This window comes from Dromaius novaehollandiae, chromosome 1 (assembly GCF_036370855.1).
Source record: "Dromaius novaehollandiae isolate bDroNov1 chromosome 1, bDroNov1.hap1, whole genome shotgun sequence".
NCBI lineage: Eukaryota > Metazoa > Chordata > Aves > Casuariiformes > Dromaiidae > Dromaius > Dromaius novaehollandiae.
Window position 1 is genome coordinate 215,009,514 of NC_088098.1, and position 24,664 is coordinate 215,034,177.

At 44.5% G+C, this 24,664-nt stretch overlaps 1 protein-coding gene across 7 annotated transcripts in view; it reads left to right on the top strand.

Moving 5' to 3' along the window:
• The window catches only part of PAK1 (p21 (RAC1) activated kinase 1), a 79,258-nt gene that overhangs the window by 16,811 nt on the left and 37,783 nt on the right, over nucleotides 1-24,664 (top strand). Inside the window, exon 1 of one of the 7 annotated variants that reach the window (XM_064505205.1) lies at nucleotides 20,527-20,546. The exons of the other annotated variants lie outside the window; for them this stretch is intronic. The gene's annotated coding sequence lies outside the window, so the exon portion shown is untranslated. Of the gene's footprint in view, nucleotides 1-20,526; nucleotides 20,547-24,664 lie in introns of those variants that run through there. 7 annotated transcript variants of the gene reach the window in all.

Here is a 24,664-nt window from a genome sequence, read left to right on the forward strand (position 1 = left end):
TCCTTTCTGTTGTGTTAATCTAAACTAAAAGTCTGACACAGCTGAGTGGCATCCATAAATGATTTCTGTTGCTCTTCTCTGCCCAGAGAAGCTGTCTCTAGAGGGTGTCTAGAAATTCAGGTTTGTGTTGTCCGAAGTATGTAGTCTCCTTACATGCATCAAAGGCGAGTTTTGACGCTCAGCTCTTGTTATGTTGAACTGGCAGTTCATGCAGCCTATCCAAAAGGTGTCCGGGACTTAAACTGGTGGGAAATAACAAGGGATGCTTGGTTTCTGTAGTGTGTCCTACTGCAAATTGCACATAACTGATGGACACCTGCCTCAGTCTCCAGTGAAAGGAAGAAACTTACTTTGGAGGAATAGATCGGCAAGGAGGTGGGGCAGAGATAAGCCAGCTGCGGTCCGAATAGATGTTCTTCAGCTGTTTAGCAGAGCAGAGAAATGTAAATGAACATACTACCTCAGACAGAAAGGAATCCAACGATCATGTCACAGCTTGGATCTGCTGTGAAGTGAGTTAGTAGGTTTGGGCACGTGCTTCAAGCGGATTGTGAACATGAAAATAAGAGGGGCCCGGTGCTTGTCACTGTGAGATTGTCAGTTCCTCGTATGTGGCACAAGTACAGAGTTAAAAACTTCAATGTTGCATTAATGGCACTTTGCTTCCCTTTGTTACAGGGTGGAGGGCAACAGGGGATGCAACTTGGTGTCAGATCAGGGAAGGAGGGAGATGTCTCTGAAGGAACAAGAATAGTGTCAGTGGTGTAAATCTGAGAGGACCTGCAAAGGACTTTAAGCACCTCAGAGTGCAGAAACTGCAGAGAAATCCCACGTGGTGAAATGGTTTTACAGAGAGGGGCCTAAAATGAAAATCCTATTTCAGGTATCAGAGGTCAGAACAAAAACACCATGAGTTTTGCCAGGATCTACGATCCAAATCTATGCTTAGTGCTACTTGTGTCCTATAGGAAATAAGGTAAAGTATTGGAGTCAGTTGATGTTTTCAACCAGGAACAAACCTGCGAAGCTCATTTAGGGGGAAAGGAAAAATGCAGTGTGATGCACAGTAGTGACTCTGTGTGTGTCGAGGGCAGACTGATGTGTCCAGCAGTGCCGGTGTGTGTCCCCCACCCTGGAAAGTTGCACAGGAGATAGGTAAAGACAGTGCAGTGCTGCTGTCTCCCTCTCTGCTTTCAGCACTGTTCCTGTTGTCAGCGCGGTCCCAAACTGTAGCACCTTCTGCCTGGCATCCAGCCCCTCTGGAGCACGTTCTGCGGATCCCAACTCTGTGCCTTGCCCTTGAGTCTTTTTCAAAATTAGCAGGGAATTGGAGCTGAGGTGGATACAGAGAACCCAGAACTAGGGTAGGAGAGAAATCTGCAAAGCTGCATTTTGCTTCTCCTCTGCTGTAAACTTGGATGACCTTCCCCAACTCACTTAGAAACTGTGCTCTCAGTTTATACATGGGTAAGGAGCTAATATGGGTAGTATTGTACAGTTTTGGGTATTCTCTATTGCTCTACAGGATTTTTTTCCAGAGGAACCCAGCAGAAGTTGTTCCTTCACCCACATCAGTAGTGCTTTGTCATTGAATTGTGTTTTACAGAGCGATCATTTCCTAGGTGTTGTTTAAAATTTAGAAAAGGATCCTGAAATTTTATTAGTCTCTTTCCTTGATAGCAGGAGTTGGTTTAAAAAAAAAAAAAAAGTATCATCCTTCTCTGCAGAAACTTTCTTATTTTTCCTTCCAAATTATTTCAGCATATTTCTTTATTCCAAGTGTCTGTTAATTAGTTGTGCAGTGAAACAACAGTTTGTTCTTTTGAAGGCTGCACAGATTAGAAGATTCTCACATAGACAGCAAAAAAGCAAAGAAGTAAGAGCATCCTCAGGACTAATGTGAAGTATGATGGTTTCTGGACTGCTAGATGGCTGAAAAGTGGTGGGTAGATTGGGATTTTGCTTGCACAGATCTCCTAAACTTCAGTACTTTGAGTTTTGCTTTGTTTTCTTTGGCTTCAGGAGGCAGCCAGTATCTGGAGCTGAGGCAGTCTGGTACTCTGCTTAGTGTCCCCAAAAGACCTGCAGACTTAGCCAAACTTTTAGGCTTGAAAGAGATGAGCTGTGCAGCTTGAATTGTGACTGGATGCCTCTAGTTCTGGGAGTCTGTAATGACTGTGACCTTTTGAAATCTTGTTCAAACTGTTTTTATTACACTCAGACAGGAATGTTAGGTTCTTTGTTCCACCTCCTAAAAGGCAAACCTTTTTGTTTAAGCTGTTTGCAGCTTTTATAGTATGGTATACTTGGGTCAGGGGAGGAAGCGGGCATAGGCTGTTAGATGTTTCCAAGCTGCTTAAAAAGTCCTCCTGAATGCATGAAGCTTCAGGAAGCTCTAAGATCCCAGCTGAATTTTGCAAATAACCTCTGTCTGGATTAGGAGCAGAAATAAACCCCAACATTTGAGTTGCTTTGGACTTCTGTGAACATGAGTGAGTGGGCTGACTCCTCCCTCTGAGATAGACCTGTTCAGAAAGGGCTCCGCATTTAATTCTGAACTCTCCTGCGCTCTGGAAAGAAATGTCCAGCATTGGTTACACTTAGTGAAATGTTTTTGTTGTTCGAATAGGACAAAAATGCATGTTCAGCAGTTAGAGGTAAGATGAGAAAGATTTGCACTGCCCCTTGAAACCGTTGGAAGTACATTTCTCAATGCCTGTACATATTTAGGCATGTGTTTTGGGTCCCCATCTGCTTATTTTGGTTAAGAGAATAACTGTTTCTCCAGGCTGGGGAGAAAGAGAGAGAACAATAATTCTCATTATTCCTCTTGTGCATGTAGCTACACCACTAGAAATATCCTGCTTGAATATTATAATATAATAAATTACTACTTGAAATGATGTAGCTGGGTTTGTCAGAATAGCCAAAATTTTGGCTACTGTGGCAGAATTATGGGAGTAGGAGAACCTTGTGCTTAGGTTTTAAACAGAAATTTCAGGAGAAGTCCAAGGATTGAGGCATTAAGAAGTGAGCCTGTTCTTTAGTACTGCTTTTGCCCTTCTCTTCCTCCCGCCTTGGCCTGCTGACATCAGCATTGAATTACTGCAAGAGGCACTAAACTTGCGTGACAATAATACTGTGTATTTGGCTTTAGATTTAAAGCCTACAGGTAATCTGTCTTTCTAGGGCTGGGAGGCCTCTTGCTGGCTGATTGTGTCTATAGGCATGTGGAGAGTCTCCTGCTGTGTAGAAATTCTCCTGGGGCGGTGTTGTCAGGCACACATGCAATTTATTATGTGTAGCCTATGCACTGCATTTTCGGTAGTGCCTGAGCCTGCCTGAGGATATGCGTGTGTTGCAAGGATTGACTGTGGGGCTGCAGCTCAAACTGCCATGACTTACGCTATTTACTTTGGAAATCTTAGTTTCAGTTGCTACCGATAACCAAGCTGATTGTTATATTATACATTTAGCACTTTTTTTTTTAGTTCTTCTTCTAAAATTATTTCCATAAGTAATTAAGAAAAGACTGTGCGTTGATTCTGGAGAAGCTGGCATATCAAATCCCGTGAGGCTAGCAGCAGGTGCTGTAAGTAATCACTCTTCTAAATTAAGCAGCGCATTCCAAGGCACTAGGTTAATTTCTAGGTAAACAGCCTGCATACAAATTCTTAGAATCAGCTACATCATGACCCAGCAAGTTATTTAAGTCTGTGTGTAGCTTTAATCACATGAATTGTCTCACTGAAGTTAATGGGCCTTTCATTTTCAGAGGAAACTGGGACTGCGCTTGAGTTTCTGTTAAAATAGTGCTGTCACGTTGTCGCCTTCCTCTCTGCTTGTCGTCTTCATGGCTCTGTCTGTATTGCCAGCGGAGGTGTATTTGCAGCACGGGTAGCCACCTTGAGCTGCCTGGGGCCCAGGGTATGTATGCGAGTGGCTAATGTTTATGCTGAAGTCTGCTGTTGTGGGTTTTCAGTAACTAGTGCAAGAGCTCGCTAAAGTAGCGTTTGAGAGGTTTGTGCCATTTCCTTCCCCAGCTTGGTGTGTGCAAGTGAGTTTCTGCAGGTGACCTCGTGTCTCTAGTGGAGTTGTCTTGTGATCCGTAAGTACCTGCTGTTGTAGCAGATGCTGCTCAAGTGATGCTGGCTTTAGCCTCTTGCCTTTGGGTTTGCCCAGCTCCAGGCAGCAGCGTTCTTGGTTCAGGCTAGAAGCTCACCGACAAAAGTGTGCTCTGTTCTTCAGAAATTACTCTGAGCCCATGAGACTGGTGGGGTCTGTGCCATTTCTAATCTGAACACTACATGATTCCCATATACTGTGCAGGGCTTTAAGGAAATACAAAGACCTTTATTTTTGTTGCTACATAGAGCATGCCTTTTGAGTATTTTGTCTCACTTCTTGAGTAAGAAGGTGTGCTTCTTACAAATTCAAGTTCTCTTCAGGATGTATCTTCCCCCTTAAAGATCATCCCCAAAAATGTGGAAAAAGGGGAATCTGTGCTTAGAAGAACCCCATGCAAAGTGGAACAGAGCAGAAATAGTGCATGTGTTTCTTCCAGTGACTTGGAAAAGAACAGAATTTCAGTGAGCTAGGGCAAAAATGGATTTTTGGTGCCTCTTTCATGTGGCCGTAGATAGGTACTTGTGCTTCCTCAGAGTTACACTTGCTGCCTTTTCTGTCTGTGGATGCCCAACCTAATTATCAAGCTGGTGCTTGAAATCATACACCTATTAACTAGATCTGAAGCTGCTTTTTGCTCTCCTTAACTTGTTTTTGCTATGCTCAGTCATCTTCAGAAAGAAATGCTCTTAAGATTGAAGCCTGATGTCAGGTAAGAGTCCTTTCATGTTGAAAAGAAATTCCAGGTGATAACACACTTCTGAGGACTACGCTCAGTTTTTATGAAGAGTGTTACCGGATGGCATGACTCATGTAATTGATTTAGTGGTCTCTAGTTTCCTACTCTTTTTTTTTTTTCTTTTCGGTTTTAGTTCCTAGAAGTAGCTTTATTGGTTTAAATAAACAACCCTGAACGATCAAGAGTAGGGCTTGATCCAGGTCGTACCTGTCTGCTAGTGGCAGGTCCCAACTTTATGTTCAGGAAGCCTTGTCTGGTGGAGAAGGCGCTTTCCTTGGATTTGAAGAGGCCGGTAGAGTTCCCTGCTTTATGACAGAAACAAGTTAAATAAGCTATTTGGTTTTTTAGTAGTTCCGCTTCTACTTCAACACCTGAAATCTCAACAGAGCTGTGAGGAAAACGTCCTCTTTAAGTGGTGTTTCAGTTCTGCAGGGATTGGGACAAAAATATCTTTAAAAATGATGAAGAGGAAATTGTACCTGCTGCTTAACACTAACTCCCCACTCTTAAAGGATCTTCTGACTGTGCATGCCTTGTGGGTTTAACAGATGGTGTGAATGCTTGCGACTGTCTTCTCTGTGGTACTGTCTGATGTCTGCAAGGCTTGGAAATGGAGAGCTACACTGCACAAGAGCTGTGCAGGCAGTGATACGGTGACAGGAACACAGGAGCATGCTAATCTTGCGCACCCTCTCTGGGCAGTGTTTTCAAAAAGAATCAGAATTTGACCCCTTTAAAATACTGTGGGATGGCAGCATCAAAATCCTCCTTTCCAGATGATTTGGTGCCGTGTGGGTTGCAAGAACTAGAAGTGTTGGAGACCATCCTCAGCTCCTGGCAAGCAAGGAGGGAAGAAAGAAGCAACAGAGGGCATTTTTGTTGGGTCAGATTTAGTCAGGCTGAGTTTGGGCCCTGAAAATCCTCTTGGGCTGTAGGGGTTTTTTGTTTTTGTTGATGCTTTTAGAGAACTGATGATGCTGCATTTACATTCCAGGACATTACTGAAATTATGTAGTAATTTTATTAAACTCTGCTAGATTCCGTAGTGTTATCAGCTGTTAGATAAGGAACACCAACAATAGGTGGATGCTGCCTGGGTGTGCGTATTGCTTAGAGATTGCCTCACAAGGTAAAATCACAGGTTGGGCTTTCCTGGGTTGGCTATTGCCCATTTGGATAACCTCGAAGAAAATCAATTTTGCCCCTCAGTCTTGTTTGGCTTATCACTATTATCCTGTCTGCTTTTGAAACTTTTGAGGGTATTGACTGTCTCTCTATTATGTTTTTTGTTGAGCTCTTGGCTCCACATGGCCTCAAACTCCACTTACGTTTCCAGGTGTCACTCTGATACGAAGAATAGTAATTTGAGGGAGCTGGGAGGGAGTAAGGTATTTAAGAATAGTCCTCTCTATCTTTCTCACTAAGGACTGTCTTTTTAAACTCAGTCTATCCAAATCCTTTCCAGTCTACGTGAAGGATTTGTAATGCTTTCTGTTATCAAAAACAGAACTTTAAGGAAAAAGAATCTTGTCCCTCAACAAATATATGAACACTGGGTTAAGGGACTTGTACACTTCAATAACAACAAAAAATGACTCTACCAGTCTTTCCTCTGAGATTAAATGTGTCAAACAGATTGCTGTATCATTAGATTGAAACTTGGCAATTACGCTTGTGTGGCAATTTGATTCTCTTCTCCTAAAATACCTCTGGAGAGCATCCCACTGTAGCTCTGGTCTGATCCCAAGACTACCCAATGAATGCCCTGAACATACATACGTGTTAAATAACAAGTTCTGATGGTGAGGTCTGTGTATTTATTAGAAAGCTTTGAAATCTGGTTTGCTTTTCTAAGCATTTCCATTTAGGAAACAGGAACTAATGCCATCCTAATTTTAACTATAGAGGAGGAAGGGGAAATAAAAGGCTTCAGAGAACTAGGCTTTTGTCTAGACTGCAGAGCTAGCTGATTTTCTTGTACTGGCTTGCCAGCCTGCCTTCTCATTTTGGACTCTGGTCTACTGCTTCATTGCTTCCCTCTGTAAAAATCCAATAGCTTTCAGTATTGCCTACAAACCCTGGTCTCTTGTGACTGTCCCCATCACGGCTGTCCATGGCGAATGCCTTACTGACCTATATAATGCACAATCCTGTCTCTTTGTCCTTTGACACTCGTCACTTGAAAAGCTTTCCGCTGCTTTTGTCTTAAAAATTACTTTTGAAATTAAGGGTCCCCTTGTTTTATTGCCTGTAAAATGTGCATGATGGGGCAATTGCTTTGTTAGCTGGGATCCTATGGTCTTTCTGCACTGCACAAGCCTGCACCAAGCAGCTGACGGTCCAGCTTCGCGTGACGATGAATTTCCTACGTTTGCTCCTCAGTGGTGGCAGTGGTAGCTGTGTGGCTGCTGTTTATTATGCTGTAAATAATAGTTTAATGGGCTTGCATGGGCTAGATTGTTATTTCATGTTGGTGTGTGGTTTTTAATAGTATGTCACAGAATTACTTATGCCTTTTAATTTGCATCATTTGAAAAGGCAATATTTTTAAAATGGGATCATGATGTTAAGGGCTTGTGAAGTGGAGGGCAGACAGACTTTTGCCTGCTCCAGAGATTTTCCTCTCTGGAGAACGTAAGTCATAAACATCAAAACTGTGGGATTTTTTGCTCTGTGTGTTCTTTTTTTTTTTTTTTTTTTTTTTTTTTTAAACTTGGATTCATTGGGCTTTTTTCCTTCTGCAACTTGGATAGTTTAAAAAAAAAAAAAAACTAGTTTTGGGGTGAAATGCAGGCATGTCAACTAATCTGTGGAAGTCTTTTTGTCCTTTGAGAGCTCAGTGCTGCTTTTAAAATGGGAGCTGTCATGTCTCTTCAGCAGCGTGTGTGCTTAGTTTGACTCCTCTATTCCAAAATGAGTCATATTTCAATCCCCAAAAGTCCCCTAGTCAAATTTCCCCTTGGCTATTTTTTCAAGTTTTTTTTTTTGTTTTAGTTTGTGTCGGGGTGCTGCGTTGTTTAGTTTAGGGATACAGTCTGACTTGTGCAGTTGGTGTTGATCCTGTCACCTCTAAGCCCCTGTTGCCTCCAGAGAGCCGAATAAAGGATCTATTTAAGAACTAGGTGCCACAGACCCTACACTGTCGTTCATGATATCTGTGACTAGGTTTGGGCAGGATCCAGGCCCCGTTCGGAGCAGCAATACTGTAGGAAGCCTCTGGCTCACGGAATATATGAACTGCCTGTTGTTTGGCTCCTTACAAGATAAAGGTCAGATTGGGTTGAACAGGGCTGTTAGCCACGTTTCCCTCAAGTGGAAGGTCGTTCAAGTCGGTCATATAGTTAACTAAGCAAATATTGACCAGATAAGAGTGTGGAATGGGGATGGTGAAGTCCCTCAACCTGCAGCAGACTGGTTTCCTGAGTATCCAAGCTACTGATGTTGATCCGGGTGCAAGGCCGCTGTGTGGGCAGCCGCTGGCTCTCAGGTCTGGGCGCTTCCTGGCTATAAACTCATCCACCTTCTCACAGGTCCCTCTGGTGGAGATGGTAGTTGTTTGAGGGTTATTCTGAGGATATTGTGTGGGCTGGAAAGGGGTCCTAAAAAAGCATCCATCTATTGTTGGTGTTACTTAGCAGGATAACAGCAGGGTTTAATAAAACATGGGATTATTACATAATTTCAGTGATGCCCTGGCTGCAAATGCTGTGTGGAGCTTTTGCCCTGAAGAGCCTGGTTGGTTCGGCGTTGAGTAGCCTGTGGAGCTGTGTTTTTGACTGTGTGCTCTTAAAATCAGCATGCTAAAAATGCAATTAATATGCATGTATGTATACATACTTTGGCTGAATTCAACTGTTGCAAAAGACACCCTTGGAAGCCTCGTCTCAGATGTTGTTGGCGTGTCCTTCACATTTTGCCAGTTTTCAGAAGCTGTCAGGTAGCACTGCGTGGGAAGTGTTGCAAGGCATTATGGGCTAAATCCTGAGAACCTAATTTGGGCCAAACTCCCACTGTTTTCAGTGGGTGGCTTGCTGGCATTAGTGCCAGGGACCCCTTTAGCTGTAACAGATGACCTTTCTGTCTTTTTAAAGTCAGCGAGACTGAGAATTGGTGCTTGTGTCTTGTATTAGAGATCAAATTGCAGGATTACAGCCCAGGCCAATGCTACTTAAGATTTATACATGTGGTTGGATTTGTGAACAAGACGTCGGTTAAATAAAAACATTTCCAGCAACTGTTCCTTAGATTCTCAATAATGCTGGTCAAATGCCAGAGATCTGGAAATAGAAGTTAGCTGGTGGTTTAGAGCAGTTCATAAAGAGTACTTTCATTCTGCAGAGAAGCTCTGTGTTCTGAAAACTCTACTTTTCATTTATTGTAAAATGAAAACTTTTTAAATTCTTTCAAAATATCACAACTTTATTGAAACAACTTTTTGTTCAGATGATTGATTTTTCTAGGAAAATGCTTCTGTGAACTACCTGCAACTTTTGTCAAAATACTGATTTACAGCAAGAGATTCTGGATTGCGTATATCAATAGGAGTTAATAGTTTGAAGGTGGATACCTGAAGTTCATGACTGGCACTAAGTAGTTGGCATCTGGCCTGTCTGTGCAAGAAAGAAAAATTTTGTGTGTTGACAACACTCAAAAACCAAAACAAAATCCCAGTGTTAAAAAAAAGGCCCAAACACCACCCCCAAAACCTTTAAAAAACAGTGCTGTGCAAACCTTGCCTGGCAGGACATACTCCCCAGCCAAAGAAAGACCTTCTCTTCTGTACTTCGGTGGAGTGTTAGCTACAAGGTCTGCCTGAAACTGTCTTGGTGTTTAATGTTGTGCAAGAACAGTCTAAGAATTTGCTCAGCTGGAGTTGAGGCTCTGAAGCTGACACTGTCTTGGATTTTCTTGCTTCCCCACTTCCCTTTAGGACATGCCCTCTACTTATCCCTACTTCAGAGTAGGGAGGGCTTTTCTGTCACATCACCCAGCCTGCAAGGTGAGGAGGGTTTTTTCCATCCTTGCTTTCCCCCTTCCACCTCTGCTGTTGTGTTTCCCATCACAATTGCATGTGCCTTTTTTGGGGGTGGGGTGGGGTGGTGTGTATTTTTGTTTTGTTTTTTGGCAACTTGCTTTTCACTTGTGGTAACTGCAATTGCAGAAGCACCTGGAAGAGATTTTTTCATGCTAGGTGTTCTGTAACTACCTGAATTGCCTTTCTCCTAAAGATTTGATTGAGTTGGATGAAGATGGGGAAGTACTTTTCATTTCCTTCCCCATCAGTGCCTCCAAGATCACAAAATAGGTTGGTGCAAGAATTGGGACAAGAACTTGCATCTCCCAAGTACCAGGACTGTGGTTCATGTGTTAAAACTCAAAATGGGGGCACTGGAGTGTTGATCCCAACTCTCTCACTGACTTTGTGTTCAAGGTTGTCACTTACCAGCTGTTTTTATTGGCCATCATCACTAAACTGGAACCTTGGACACTGTTGACAAAAAATCCAGTTTCTTCAAATAAAATGATCTTGGGAATGTCTCTCCCTTAAAGGCTCCCTGCCACTTTTTGTGGCCTGTCACAGAATTGGTGAGGTTGGAAGGGACCTCTGGAGATGGTCTAGTCCCACCTCCCTGCTTAAAGCAGGGTCAGCTGGAGCAGATTGCTCAGGACCATGTCCAGTCAGCTTTTGAATGTCTCCGTGGATGGAGACTCCGTGACCTTTCTGGGCAACCTGGTCTGGTGTTCAAACACCCTCACAGTAACAAAAGTTTTTTTGTTATGTTGAAATGGAATTTCTTGTGTTTCAGTTTGTGCCCGTTGTGTCTTGTCCTTTCCCTGGATGCCCCCAAGAAGAGTCTGGCTCAGTCTCCTGTACACCCTCCCATCAGGCATTCATACATCTTGATAAGACCCCCCCTGAGTCTTCTCTTCTCCAGACTGAACAGTCCCAGCACTCTCAGTCTCTCCTCATGTCAGATGCTCCAGTCCTTTAATCATCTTCACAGCTCTTCACTGGATTCACTCCAGTAAGTCCATGCCTTTCTTGTACTGGGGAGCCCAGAACTGGGCAAAGCACTCCTGTCGTAGTCCCACCAGTGCTGAGTAGCAGGGAACGATCACCTCCCTCGACCTGCTGGCAGCTCTCTTCCTAGTGCAGCGAGGATGTGTTGTTGCAAGGGCACGTTATGGATGATGTTGAACTTGTCTGTGAGGACCCCTAGATCCTTATCTGCCAAGCTGGTCGGCCACCAGCGTGTCCTGGTCCCTGGGGTTATTCTTCCCCAGCTGCAGGACTTGGCCTTTGCCTTTGCTGAACTTCATGAGGTTCCTGTCAGCCCATTTCTCCAGCCTGTTGAGGTCCCTCTGAATGGCAGCACAAGCATCTGGTGTATCAGCCTCTCCTACTTTTCTTATTTTCTGCAAACTTGCTGAGATTGCGCTCTGTCCCTTCGCCTATAATCTTTTCTTAAAGGAGAATTCGGAGCCCTCTGTGTAGTGTTTAGTGAATCAGATCTCTGAACAGTTCTTGAAATAAGTTGCTGTTGGCTGGGGGAAACGAGACAGAGATGAAGTAACTTCCCCAAGACTGAGAGCTCTTAAACCTGTGGCATATAGCAAGAGACTTCATCTTTATTATTTGACCCTTCAATTCCCTGAAGCTCACATACTTGCTCTAATACCAGCTTGTTCCCCGTGCTGGCACCATAGCAGCCTGCACGAAGTATCACTGTACAGTCTTGCTTGCTGGGCAAAAGCTGGACAGGGAAAGCTTTCCAGGGTAGGAAATCCAAGGGGTGGGTAGGTAAAGTGTGGCAGAAGAGTGAGGGAAAAATCTAATTGTAATTTAATGGTATTGCAAAGTGTGGGGTTTTTTTTCCCCTAAACTGTGCCCCAGAGGAAATAGAGGCATCAACTGAAATTTTCTCAGTGCTTTATCTATATCCCCCCTCCCCCCAAACCTACACCCTATGCATAGTCTAAACCTCTGGGGTAACAGATGGTGTTAAAAGGGAGAGGGAGAGAGAGCAATTTGCATCTAAATAGCTGAAATAAGAGGGTCATGTCCCAGAGACCAGCCCCACTCACCTGCTGTTTAAATCCCCCTGAGAAACAGGCATACATGCTTAGTTTTTTAACGTCTGTGTCAGCTGTGCTTAACTCTCTAAAGCATGCTCCGAGAAAAGCTGCAAGCCTGGGTGTATTGCCAGATTGATTCTGTTCCAGCCTCAAAACTATGAAAATATTCTGGTGCCACTTTGAACTCGTAAGGATGTAGCTCTTTGGCGAATGAGGCTGACAGCTGTGTCGTCTTCTTTTTTTTTTTTTTTTTTTTTCCCCCCCTCTCTCTCCCAGCCCTCCCATCAGAGCTACTGCTGCCTTTGGGTATCATAATTAGTGTTGTGCAAATGCTGGTGTTATAGAAGGGGTGCAAAGCAATGGTTGCCTTCTGAGTCAGCTTCGTGCTTACGAGCCCACGGTTCAGCCTTCAAAGGTGCGCTTGCCGTATTACCTCGCTGCCTCGCGCGACACAGTCCTGCATTGGATTTGTGCACGTAGGTGAGATTGGGGTTTTTGACCCTAGAGACCAAATCGCAGCACAGCAGTGATTCTGCAGGCCTATGGCATGCTTTTTGGTGATTTTATCTGTGTGTATAAAGGTCTAATGTCTTCTTGAGGAGGTGGGGAGGAAGAGAAACACCCACCCACCTCTCCTACTTATTTATGGGTCTGTTCCCTATCCTAGCAGCAAGGAGTAAGCTCCAGTCTCTTTAGACAGAGCTCCTCATGGCTGTACGGACCTGTAATAAGAAAAATCTTCCCCCTCAATAATCATGTGCTCTATTCCCAACAGCACTCTCAACCCATCCTATCTAGTTGCTAGCCAGTATTTGAGGGAGGCAGGCTGTGGAGGAAGCAAAAAAGCTTCATTACATTCTTCCTCTTAAATACCAGGAGGAGCAAAACCTGCTTCCACCCACCAGTTCTTTGGACTTACACACTCAAGTGCTAAAAATAAGTACTGTGGGGATATTCCAAGGGGGTTCGGGAACTTTCAGTTTTGTCTGGTGGCATCTTCCTCCCCTCCGAGTAGGCCAGAGCCATGAGGAGTTTGTGTGCGGCAGACTTCAGTGCTCAGCAAGATGTGGAGTGGTGAAGGAGATGGCTGGGGCCCACCTCTATCTTCTGCGGAGTCCGCTGGTGGAAAAACCCTTCTGCAGAGGAGTATTCCTATTTGTGGATCTGAAAGATCTTGACTCTCTGGCTTCTTTTTTCACAGGCCTGTAGGAAAAGGCGAATGGAAATTTTGAGGTTAACCTCTTTTGAGTTGCCGAGCTCTCTCCCTCCCACAAGTGTCGTGAAAGAGGAAACGTTCTCAAGAAGTGTGTCCTGGTTTTCTTTTCTCTTTTAATCCCTAAGTGTATTTCCATATAGTGAATGTTAGTGCCTGAATGACCCATATGCAGGAGGTAAACATGGATTTGGGCAGCTACCTTGCTGTTTATAACCCTCGGGTGGGTGGGTGGATGTTTTGTGTGTCTGTGTGTTTTTACTGAATTCAAGTGAGTAGAGATGAGATCAGGTGTATGTATACTTACAAAAGAAAGCTAGCCACTGAGTAATACCAAATAATGTGTGTGTACTGTGCTTTATAGCTTTTTACAGCTTTTTTTTTTAGGTAGTACTTTATATCTTTTGGGGATAATTATGCTTTCTAAATTCTTATAAGATACATGCTTGCTCTCTGTAATTAAGCAAAAAAGCTGAGTTACTTACAGGAGTAGCTTGCAGGCTGTGAATTGAGCTCTGCCTCTGCACCGCTGCTTCCCTCTTGAAACCCTGCTCCTTTTGCTGTCTTCTCTTGGACCCCAGTTCAGAGACACACTTAAGAGGCTCTGGCAATAAGCTGCCTTGTGTTGCTGTATTCTGTGCATAAAATGTTGTTATACAGCAGGGCCCCACAGAGCATGTGAGAGCAAATCCAGAAATGAAAGATGTTTTTTGAAATATTTCTTTCTTTTTTTAATGAAAACACGTGAACTGTGCAGCTGTAGGAAAGTCACATACTACTTTTTGACAGAGGAGGCCAAGGATGGAAATACGAGGCAATAAGAAATCCCTTTAAGGCAGGATTTGCAGGTAGTGGGGAGAAGAACAGGAAAATTTTATTTGTTGAACTGAGTTGCATGCCTTTTTTTTTTTTAAGCACTTAGCGAGTGACTGAATGACAGTGGGAATCTTTAATTCTCTAATTTCCTGGCCTCTCCAATTGGGAGAGGTACTTTTTATGCAGAAAGTACCATTTTATTAGCTTTTTGCAGTTGCTTTCTGGGTAAGAGACTAAAGGATTTAAAAAAAAAAGAAAAGAAAAAAAAAGAAAAAAAGATTTGCGCTGGAGCAGAACCACACCTGAAGTAATCCTCAGGATAATAGGATTATTTGTCTGATTTTTTTAATTAAAGCAGAATTCTAACTAGACTATTTTTAGCATACATTCAGCTATGGATTGTTGTTGCAGGTCTAATTGCTTCCTAAATTAGAGATACCAATATTCTAATTCACCCTTTCCCTCTGAGGACACTGGCATTAAGAGAAAGAATAAAATGATATGTAAATGATATACAGGCATGCCTAAATAGCAAACAGTGTTTAAAAACATTAGCCAAAATTTAAGCCTTATCTTTACCTAGGATGCCTTGACAGAGAGATGACAAATTGATACTTCTCTGGATTTATTTATTTCTCTGTTTTGACAAGTCATTTGAATGCTTAGAAATGTAGTCTGAGAAAAATGCCAATAATCTCAACCTTTGAGGAAGGAGAAGGTTAATGAATCTCCAAGGAAATAGCCAAAATACAGATTCTTCCGGGGGGAGAGACTGTTAGGAACCAGCTGAGCAGGGGCTGGAGACGATACATCATCCTGGATCTAAGCTACAAGCTGTCTGCTGATAGCATGAGATACTCAAATGACAGACTTGTGGGTTGGTTTGCACTGGGCTGCTTTTGGAGAGCCCATTTCAGAGTCATGGTTTGGGATTTGACCACTTCTGCTTGAGATGTCTCAGTTCGGCCTTCTCTGAACCAAAGCAGTAGTTTTGGGGGGGATTTTATTTGTACCAAGCAGCAAAACCCTTTGGGAGTTTCAGGTATGGGGATGTAAATTCAAATCCTGTTGAAAGCATTTATATTAGGCCCAGATCCCACTTCTGTTTTTAATGCTAATGGGACCTAGCACAAAGACAGACCACAGATTTGGATGTCTATTATAATATTTTAATAGAGCAACAGAGACTGATAAAACTTTGAGGCTGTGGTTAGGGTAGTATATTTTCTTAGGTCCTCAGATAAACCTAGGCATACAGTGAAGCATGTTCAGAGAAAAAGAACACAATTACTTCTAGCCTGAAATGACTTTTCTTAAAAATAAAAGCAGCCAAATAGGAATACCTTGAGAGGCTGTGTTCAGCACCCACAAATACCAGCGGTACAAGAATACCAAGAACGGAGGAAAACTCAGCTTGAAGGGAATGACTGGAAAGCGACAGTAGAAAGAGCAGCCTTCTGCTTGAGAAGGAGATGATTTACTTAAGCCATCAGGTTCTGTTCCAAATTGATTTGTGGGATCTCCCTTCCCGTGGTCAGCATATTTCACACCGCAGAACTCCCCTGCGGGAGAGGCGTACGGGAACAGGAACGGGCAGGTAATGTGGGTCTCGCTGCAGCAGGTGTACGAATGGGAACTGTGGTGAGGAGAGAGGCAGTGCATGCACGAGGCAGGGTGTAATGCCCTAAGGTGAACAAGGCAGAATTAGTTTGGGAGGTGCTGCCCTACACGTTCCTCCTGGGTCTGATCAGGGACTGACTGCCTTTGAGATTTCCTGTGGGCTGTGAAATAGCTATTTCCAAAACTGACTGCCTTGTTTGTATCTGAGGTTTGTAGCAAATGGAGCTGTTTAAAAAATTGAATAAAAATCGAATTTAAAAACTGAATTAAAAATACCTCATTTGTCACTCTCTTGCCTTGGGTTTGTGATAGGAGAGACAGGGGTTATGGGCAGGTACCATGGGGTTCACACCGAGGTGCGAATTGTTTTGTATGCCTGGATCCTGAGGAAGCATTAGGGTTGGGGTATTAGCAGGAACTTCTACAAGAGTGTGCTGGTAGTGAATGTCCTTGAATCTTCGTTCCTGGAATTAAGAAAGGATGATCAGAAAAGTCTGCATCTTGATCTGCCGCATGCTGTGCTCTCACAGTGCAGCTAATTCCTGTACTGATTACCTTAGCAGGAAGGAACAGTGGGACTCCAGCAAGGGGGTTTGCAGCAACGGGAGGGAGGGAGTGCTGCACTGAATAAAATGCTTTTACCCATACTTCTTCCTAGATCATCAGTGTTTAGATGCCACCTTCATTTTGGGAAACCAGCAAGTGTTGGCTAATGCTTAGAAAAGGTATAAGACCATCTGTAGGGCTTCATGGCTGCACGGTGGTGACCATGCTTCTAACAATTCTTAGCATTTTGAGGAGGAAGAGGAGAAGCAAGCAATCTCACAAAGCCATCTTTGGATAAATAAAACATGCATACTGGCTGTCCATTCATCACTGAAGTCCAAATCGTGCTGGATTTGCAGGTCATATTAGTGGTGTTGCTGATTTTGTGATGCAGATGCCCATCCATTAGAAATTGGACTGGAAGAAGCAAGTCCTCTGCTGGGGGTGCTGGCAGGGCTGCGTATGGGAGCTTGACCTGTCTCAGCTGGACTGGGGTTTTTGACTCCAGCCGATGCTGCTGCTTCGTGAGGGAAAGCAAGGTTTACAGAGGTCGCAGAGAAGATCTGTACATCTCACTAGGAGCTGCTTAGGTAGCTGCGGCAAGAACACAAGCTCTGTGCCCCAAAAAGTCCTGCATCACAAAGTTAAGGAAAACCTTGCCAACTATTTCTGGTCCTGTTGTTAACTCCTCCTCCTTCTGGTTACATACTCCCTTAAAATGGACCCAGTACTGTAGTGATGTTCTTATGATTTGCTTTTATTCCATGGAATAAAAATAGTTCAGTTGGCTCCTGTGCCTTATTTAACTAATGGAGAATTGCATCATAATCTGCTGTGGAAACAGCAGATCCTTTGTACCAGACCTATGGAGCTTTCTATTCTCTGCCCAAAAGCAGTAAGTATGATTGGGATCTGTATAAAGGTGGCAATAAAATGCCTGATGGTACCTCCTAAAACCAAGCTCCTGCTCATTAAAATAAACGATGATGATTCTTAATGGACTTGTGAATGTTCTGCAGCGCATTTGGTAAAAGTAACAGTCTACTAATGCGGGATCTTGCGGCAGTGTAGCAGTTCTGTACATACTGGGATTATGAACTGTGTACAACATTCATTTAGCAAAATGCCCTATTATTATAAACACAGAGCTAATGCTTTATCAGTGAAGATGGCTCTACTGTAAAAGCAAAGCTGCATGGAAACCGTAAGGTACTTGAGGCTTTTTCCATCTTGTCTTTTAAATGAACTGCTTTTAGAGCATTAAATGTGTCATAATTGAAGGAATAATCATTGCAGACTCGAAGCAGATTTATGCGTAATTCTTAAGTTGTTTTGTCTCTACCAGTTGTAAATTAGCTCTTTCAGTTATGGATCTCTGCACTTGCTTTCCGTGTGTCTGTCTTCAGTTGTCTGCAAAACCTTGTGTTCAATGCAAAGCTCATTTTATCTGGGGAAAATTATTCATTCTGCCTCCTTTCCCAACTTTAAGAAGAACCAAACTTTAAAGAAGCAATGTGAAACTGAAGCAATTCGTGTGATTTGATTTAACTGAAAAACACTGCCAGTATGAGCATCCTGGCTGACAATTAAGGGAATGTGACAGATTTGCCAGTGTGTTACATAAATGCTACTGAGCACAGGGCTTCCTACCGTCATTAGCTGCAATGAAGACAATGGAGCTGTAGACGGTAGCAAGCGCTGCTCTGATGATAAATGTTTGCATTTCCAATTAGGGCTGAACTGTTGTGGCAATTCCCTCTCGGTCTAATTGAGGCTCTTGGACAGCTTCATCCACTAATGATGCTTGTGCTTTGGACGGTGTCGTCTTGCTCTTTAGTCTCCCAGTGAGGAAGGAGTCGGATGAGTTTTTCACTGTTAGGGCATCGCTTTCCTTTTTGCAGCTCTGTGTTAGACTCTCTTCTCTCAAGAATTTACCTTCTACAGAATGGGTTAACTCAAATTTTCTGCAATTTCCATACTGTGTCTTTCTGCTGACCACTGCACTAAACTGTCCTCCATGCATTTGTCGACCTGATGTGTTTTCTGACATGTGCCTTACCCCTCTCATTGCAGATGTCACATCTCTGCGCCTAATAAGGTGCCTGCGTACATACGTTTTGGCAAATATGTGCATGTTCTTAAAACTTGAGTAAGTTCAGGATTAATGGAGCTCTTTACCTTTTAAAACTGCTTGCAACTCCTTCGGGCAGGTAGTTATTAGAAGTTGATGTAATTTAGTGGAGTTGCATCATCTGTGATTTACAGACAGTGTCTGCTAACCCTAGACGAATTCCACTGAGAGCGTCATGTGTAGCTCAAGTCATCAGGATTGTCCCTCACAGCAAGGGTGCTAGTCTGTCTGCCATCCGCCACTGCTTACAAGCAGCCTCTCCGTTTTGACGGGAGATGTAGAAAATGGGATTTCCATCAGAGTTGTGCCATGGAAGTGGGACGTAACGCCATCCTCCTAGGAATTACTCTATCTCAGGGGTAGCGGGGCTTAATTCTGAGCCTTGTGCTCTACGTTTGTCTGCTGGTTGGATACCTTCAAGTAAAAATTTGATTAGTAATTCCATTACTTTCAGCGCTATTGCTGCTAATTGGACTTAGAGCCAAGTAACCTCCATGGAGAGTCATGCTGGTGCATTTAGCTGGGTGTTTTAATATATTTTCTTTATGCTTCATCCTGTCTTTTCCTCTGGAATGCAACTTTTCTCCCAGAAACCTGCTCATACGTGTTTTGGATATGCTTTTTTTTTTTTTTTTTTTTTAAGCATAAGAGGACTTTGTTCCTCCCCACCCTGCTTTGCCGTCTGACTCCGGTGGCTGCTTGGGCAGTTGAAGCCCTGCCGTTGCATGAGCTCAGGTGGAATCGGAGCCAAGGCTGCTCCGTGCCGCACTGGAAAGAGGAGCCTGCGCCGACGTCCGCACCGGCAAACTTGCTTGTCCTGGCAAGCCGCTGGGGCAGGGGAGACAGCGATTTTTTTTTTTTTTTCCTCCTGTGGATGCAGTTTTTCTCTTGAGCCGTATTAAAGTGCCACTGGAGCAGGGCAAGTGTTCAGTCAAAATTCGCAGGCTGCTACACAGGGGTAGGAACAGCCACGGCTGGTCTCTGCAGTCTGTTGAAGCTGTAGGTACCTGGCTGGAAAACATGAGCTCGTCGTGTGCTCTGGTTACTTGGGCATAGCTGGGCATTGGTTGTGAAATTATCACAGGGGTTAGTTTGACGCTGCCAGGTATTCACCATTTTTCATTCTTTTTTTGAGATGTAGCAACTATTTGGATGCCGATTCCTTTTGCCTCTGCGATGAAACTGCTGAAGATGAGCTGAAACATGGCAATTTAAGCTGTCCTTGCTTCTCCGCAGCGTTGGATGAGAGGCTGATCCTAGGGATGGAGCTTGACCTGCTGTAATGCTAGTGAAACGCTCCACGCGTCTGGGTGACTGTAACAGCAGTCACGCATGGGCCCACACCAACGCAGCTGGCAAAAGCTGGACCTTAGTTATTTAAACCAAACAAAAAGAAGCTTCCCTTAACTTGGGCAAAAGAAGAACTCTGCACTGTTGCTAGGAATCAAGCAGTTATAATTAGTGTCTCCTTCTTTAGGAGTGTATCTGTGTGGTTCGATGGGTTAGCACGTATGTCTGCCCAGGAGAAAGCTTCACAGCTCTGCCCAAAAGCGGTGCCCGCTGTGATGGCGACCGTGTCCTTCTGCAAAGTACAGGCTGGGGGATCTCACCCAGCAACTCTTGCACTTAACTCAAGCAGTTGTGGCTGAATTATTGTTATTTTTTTTTTAAAGGACCCCCCTGCCTGTTGGCGTTTGGAAACTCCAGGCAGCGGGCTCCTCCAGCATTCCCGCTGCGTTGTGGCTGGTCAATTATCTTTTATGTCTCGCGCTATAGAAATAAAGCTGGCAGCGGAGCAAGACCGCAGCCAGCAGTTGGCCAGCTGCCATGCGAGCCTCTCTGCCTTCCCCCTGCTCACACCCACCCGTGCTGCGGGTAGTGCTGCAGGCGTTCCTTCCTAAATGGAGACTCCTTTAGTAACTAGCTGGAGAATCGATCCGGTCCTACAGTTACTGGTTTTCAGTCACCTCTAAATGCGATGATCAGCCTGTCCTTTTTTACAGGTGGAAACACATGAGGCTCAGCCTGACAACGCAGCTTAGTCCCATGTAAAATAACAAAAGCGAAATGAACGGGTGCCTGTTCATCCGGTGTCGAAACCCAGCCGGTAAACTAAGACATTAATGTGCTCCTGGGATAAAAAGCGTGACACATGGCAGGGATGTGTTTGAACAGAGCGGAGGCCGGCCCTGGCTCCTTCTCGCCGTGTCTGTGCAAGGAGGAGGAAGGAGATTTCTGCCGCGTGTGTGCATTAGCAGTCTCCAGCTAGGGGCAGCGGGGTACGTATGCAAGGATATAGGGAATTGGTGCAGACAGAAAATGCTTGTGCTGATTAGGATCAACTCAGTTAAAGATTAAGACCTCTGGCCCCCTTTTTGTGGTCAGGGCGCCCTTTCTTCACCCTGGCAACAACAGAAAAAGAGCATTTTGTAAAAGCGTACAAATTGCTTTTGCTGGCGGGGGTGGGGGGAACAGTTGCTGGAGCTTCTCCCTTCCCCCTCTCCTGTTTAAGATAGTTTATTCATCTCTAAGTTGTAGTGAGTAGCTTACAGCTACTGTCTTGCCAGACTGCATGAATTATAGGTGGCTCTTTTATGAGTTTTCCTGTTGACTCCAGCAATTAGTATGCATTGGGCATAGTTACCTTTATGGCATCTACTGTAGCATAGGTTTCGGCTCCTCTGACTTTTTAGTTGCTTTCTGTTTTAGCAATCAGTCATTTGCCTGTCTCGCTAAAGAATGGAAGGAAAACACAAGCAGCTCGATAGAAACTTAGTTCAGAGTAGGGCATCAGGGTTGAAATGATGTGGTTTGCCAGAGGAAAATGGCATAAATAGAGGATCTCTGTTGGGTTTTTTTCTTCTTGTCCGTGTGTTTTTAATGGCAGAATGCTCCACGTGTGTTGGGCTACCGCTCTGCTAGGTGACCTGCTAGGGAGTCTGTGCCTGTTTTACAGCAAAGTTACAGGCATAAACTTCATGGTTTTGAGTTATATCTAGCTAAAGCAGATAAGCAGCCGTGCGCAGATCGGTACACCTCTGTGTATCTGAATTTTTGGACACCACTGTCGGCACCTGTGGGTGCTGTGCTCTGTTCCAGCAGCTCTGCTTGCTCAGCCTTGGGTTGCAGGGTGGTTTCCTGGCTCTCTCGTCCCCTTGCTTGCGGTTGTCTGTCGCCCTTTCCGATCTGCCCAAGAGTTTTGTAGATAATGAAAGGAGAGTGTGTCCAGTCTGCCCTTCGAGGCCGAGGTAATCTAATTTAAGTGAGGGGCTTTGAAGGCCACTGTAATTTGCCTCATGGCTCTCATAGGTTGTAGTGTATAATAAAAGTTGTTTTATGAACACTGTGTGCTGAAAAAATCTGGGCTTCTGACTTCTAGTACTCCCAAGTGGCCGCAGAAACAACAGTCCTAGATCACAGCTATGTCTTTCTAGCAGTGTCTGTGGGGTTTGGTTGGAGCGCTGGTATTTTAATATATAGTAGTCGAGAATAACTGTGTGTGTATCAAAAATGTATTCCCTCATCTGACTCCTCCGGAAAAGTTCATGTGCTAATTGCTTCCGTTGTTTGTTTAATCATGACACTGAAACATAAGATGCATTTCTTGAGGAGCGTTGTGCAAAGAGCGCAGTCATGCTGTTGTGAAGATGGGAGAGAGCAGAGGCCGGTGACGCTTTGCATTCTTGCGGGAGCAGATCACACAGAGCCAAGTGACTCATTTCGGTGTCAGAGCCCTGATGCTGCCCCTGAAAGTGCTCTGAATTTCAGCAGCGCCGGCACAAGGGAGGTGCTTTAAATCCTGCTTGCATAGGAGTTGGCAGTGGATTATTTTAGGAAGGAAAGAATTTGCACAGTCAACTAGGCTACGGATGGGGAAAGCGGCTGCCTCCGTAACCGGCTCAGCTCAGAATGGCTCTGTGCTGCGGGCGCTCGTTCGTGCTGTGAGGCACCAGGAGAGGTGGATGTCATTCTGTCCGGGCAGGGTTTCAGCCATCTACTTTGAAGCCAATAGAGGCTTAAAATATGAAGATGTTGAGTTTGAGGATAGACCGTATCCCCATATGATAGTGGGAAGATGCATGTAAGCACGTTCTTGTTTTTTCCTTTCCTTTAAAAATGTTTATGGAAAACGGCTTTTGGGAGCCCTCTAGGATGGGGCCGTTGTTACAAGTAATAACAGATGTAGAACCAGATCTCCTAATTTTGGTGGGTTGAGGGATTTTTCCCACTGCCTAGCTCCGAACAGATTGAGTACTTCTTGCAACACACAAGATTTTGATCTTCCTGGGCAGCGTGCTCTAGGTGACCCTGTTTGAACAGGGAGGTTGCACTAGATGGTCTCCAGAGGTCCCTTCCAGCCGCAACCATCCCGTGAGGAGAAAGGTCTGGGAAGCTTAAGCGATGGAGGAGAAAGGAGAGGACGTACTGCAGGCTTCGGCCACGTGAATGTCGACGTTCTCAAATAGGTGTAAAGGAATATTGTTTGTTAGAACTACATAACTTCTCAGCGGTTGCTTTCTCATTCAGGGGATAATGTAACGTAACATAAAGGAGCACTTGTACTGCCAGCGTTTCCAGCCCTGTGGTAAAACAGTGATTCACTTGTGCTCTTATCCTTTCCAGCTGAGGGATCTTGAAAACCCTCTTATACTGAAGAAACTGGAAGCAGATGTCCCTGGAGTTTTGCACTGAGCTGAAAATGAGGATGGTTATTTTTCACTTATCTTCTTTCCTTTGCACAGCACTAGGTCAACCTCTGACTGTTTTGTGGGCTTCTTCCTTCCTCTTCTCACTTTTTTTTTCTCTAGCCCCAAACCACTTGCTGTGCTGTTCTTTGCCACCTTTCAATGCAGCTTTGCATCTGCTCCCCATACATTAAGCTTCACTTTGTCCCCTGCTTAATCTTGTGCCTCTTCACAGGAGGTAGCAAGCACCAGTTCTCTCCTGCCCTCCTCTCTGCTCTGCTGGAGAGGCATTTGGCGGCAAGGGAGCTTTTGCTGCCATCTCAGCTCCACCTGCAACTCCTGGAAGGCAGGAGGCGGACTGGCAGGCAAATCCGTGGATGCTCCTTTATTCAACCCCCTCTGGAGTGAAGCAGAGCGTTGCAGCAGCAGCAAACATGGTGACTGCTCCTGCGGGGGGACGTTTGGCAGGTACACACCTGCCCGTATTAATTTTCCTGCTGCTTTCCCATTTGCAGTGTATCCCTAGCACCCTCTCAGCAATTTGTTTTCTGCTGGCGAAACATGCATCAATACAGAAAACACAGGTCCTACGTGATGCTTTTGCTTGTTTCTTTTTTGGATGCTTTAGTAGTGCCAGTTCTGTATCAGTATCACCAACATGGCAATGTGCAAAGGCTGCCTGTGAGGACTCAGTATCTTCACGTTGCACAGGATTTGTGCTTACCAGCGGCTGCCGAATTTACCGGTTAGGTTTGAATTTTGAGTTTTCTCCCCAGTGTAGAAGGGGGAGTCTTCTGCACCGCTTCATCACTGCCAGTCCAGCTGTCACTTTTACTCTGCTCCATTTTGCGCTGGGGAATGGTATGAGGAGGCTGAAGGCCAGAAGCATTCGTGATGGGAGTGGCGTGGGGCACTTGTTCGAACACGCCCAGGCAAATGTAGAGCTAATTTCCATCCTCCCCACCCCGTAGATGCCAAGACTGTCCCACTATTAAAATAAATACCCCAAATGCTAATCTGTAATTTTAAATTCCATCATGCGTTTGTGTTGGGAGGCAGAGGGGATGGGGTCAAACTGCTTCCAAAGCTGCCTGGCTCTGACGGCTTGTCCAGAACCACGTGGGCTGTGGACCACTGTCAGCACTGCCGTTTAAGAACACCTATGAAGAAACATGAATCAAATACGTGAAAGAGAAAGTGCATCTGCGGCAATCTGAATCTTGCCATATTTTAGCCCAAGACTTCTGTGGTTGTGGGATCTGCTTGGAGTGTGACCCAGAGTATTAGAGTCCACTTCAGTGATGTCCCTCTGAGTCCACCCTATGGCAAAGCAGCTCCCTGGAAGCCACCAGGTTTGTAACCCAACTTCTTGCTTGCATGGAGCAGAGCACTTTAGAGTTTCTGCCTTCAAACAGTTCCTCCCGAATGAAACGTCTTTCCATGCTGCTTGTGGAATCTGGAAAGCTGATCAGCTCCTCTTCCACCTGAGCACAAGTTGTTCTTACTTTGCTCTTTGTTTTATAGTTACCTCCCAACTTTCTTTTGGAAACTTAATGCAAAGGATTTTCAGTTTCCTTTTCAGAAGGATCTCGCTGCAGTCAGGCTGAGTTTGGAGTAACGCTGATCTCATTTGGGTGGAACAAGCTAGTCGTTGCAGAATAACCCTGCGCAAAAGCTTCCTTCTTCAGTTTTACACAGCAGGAATTATTTGT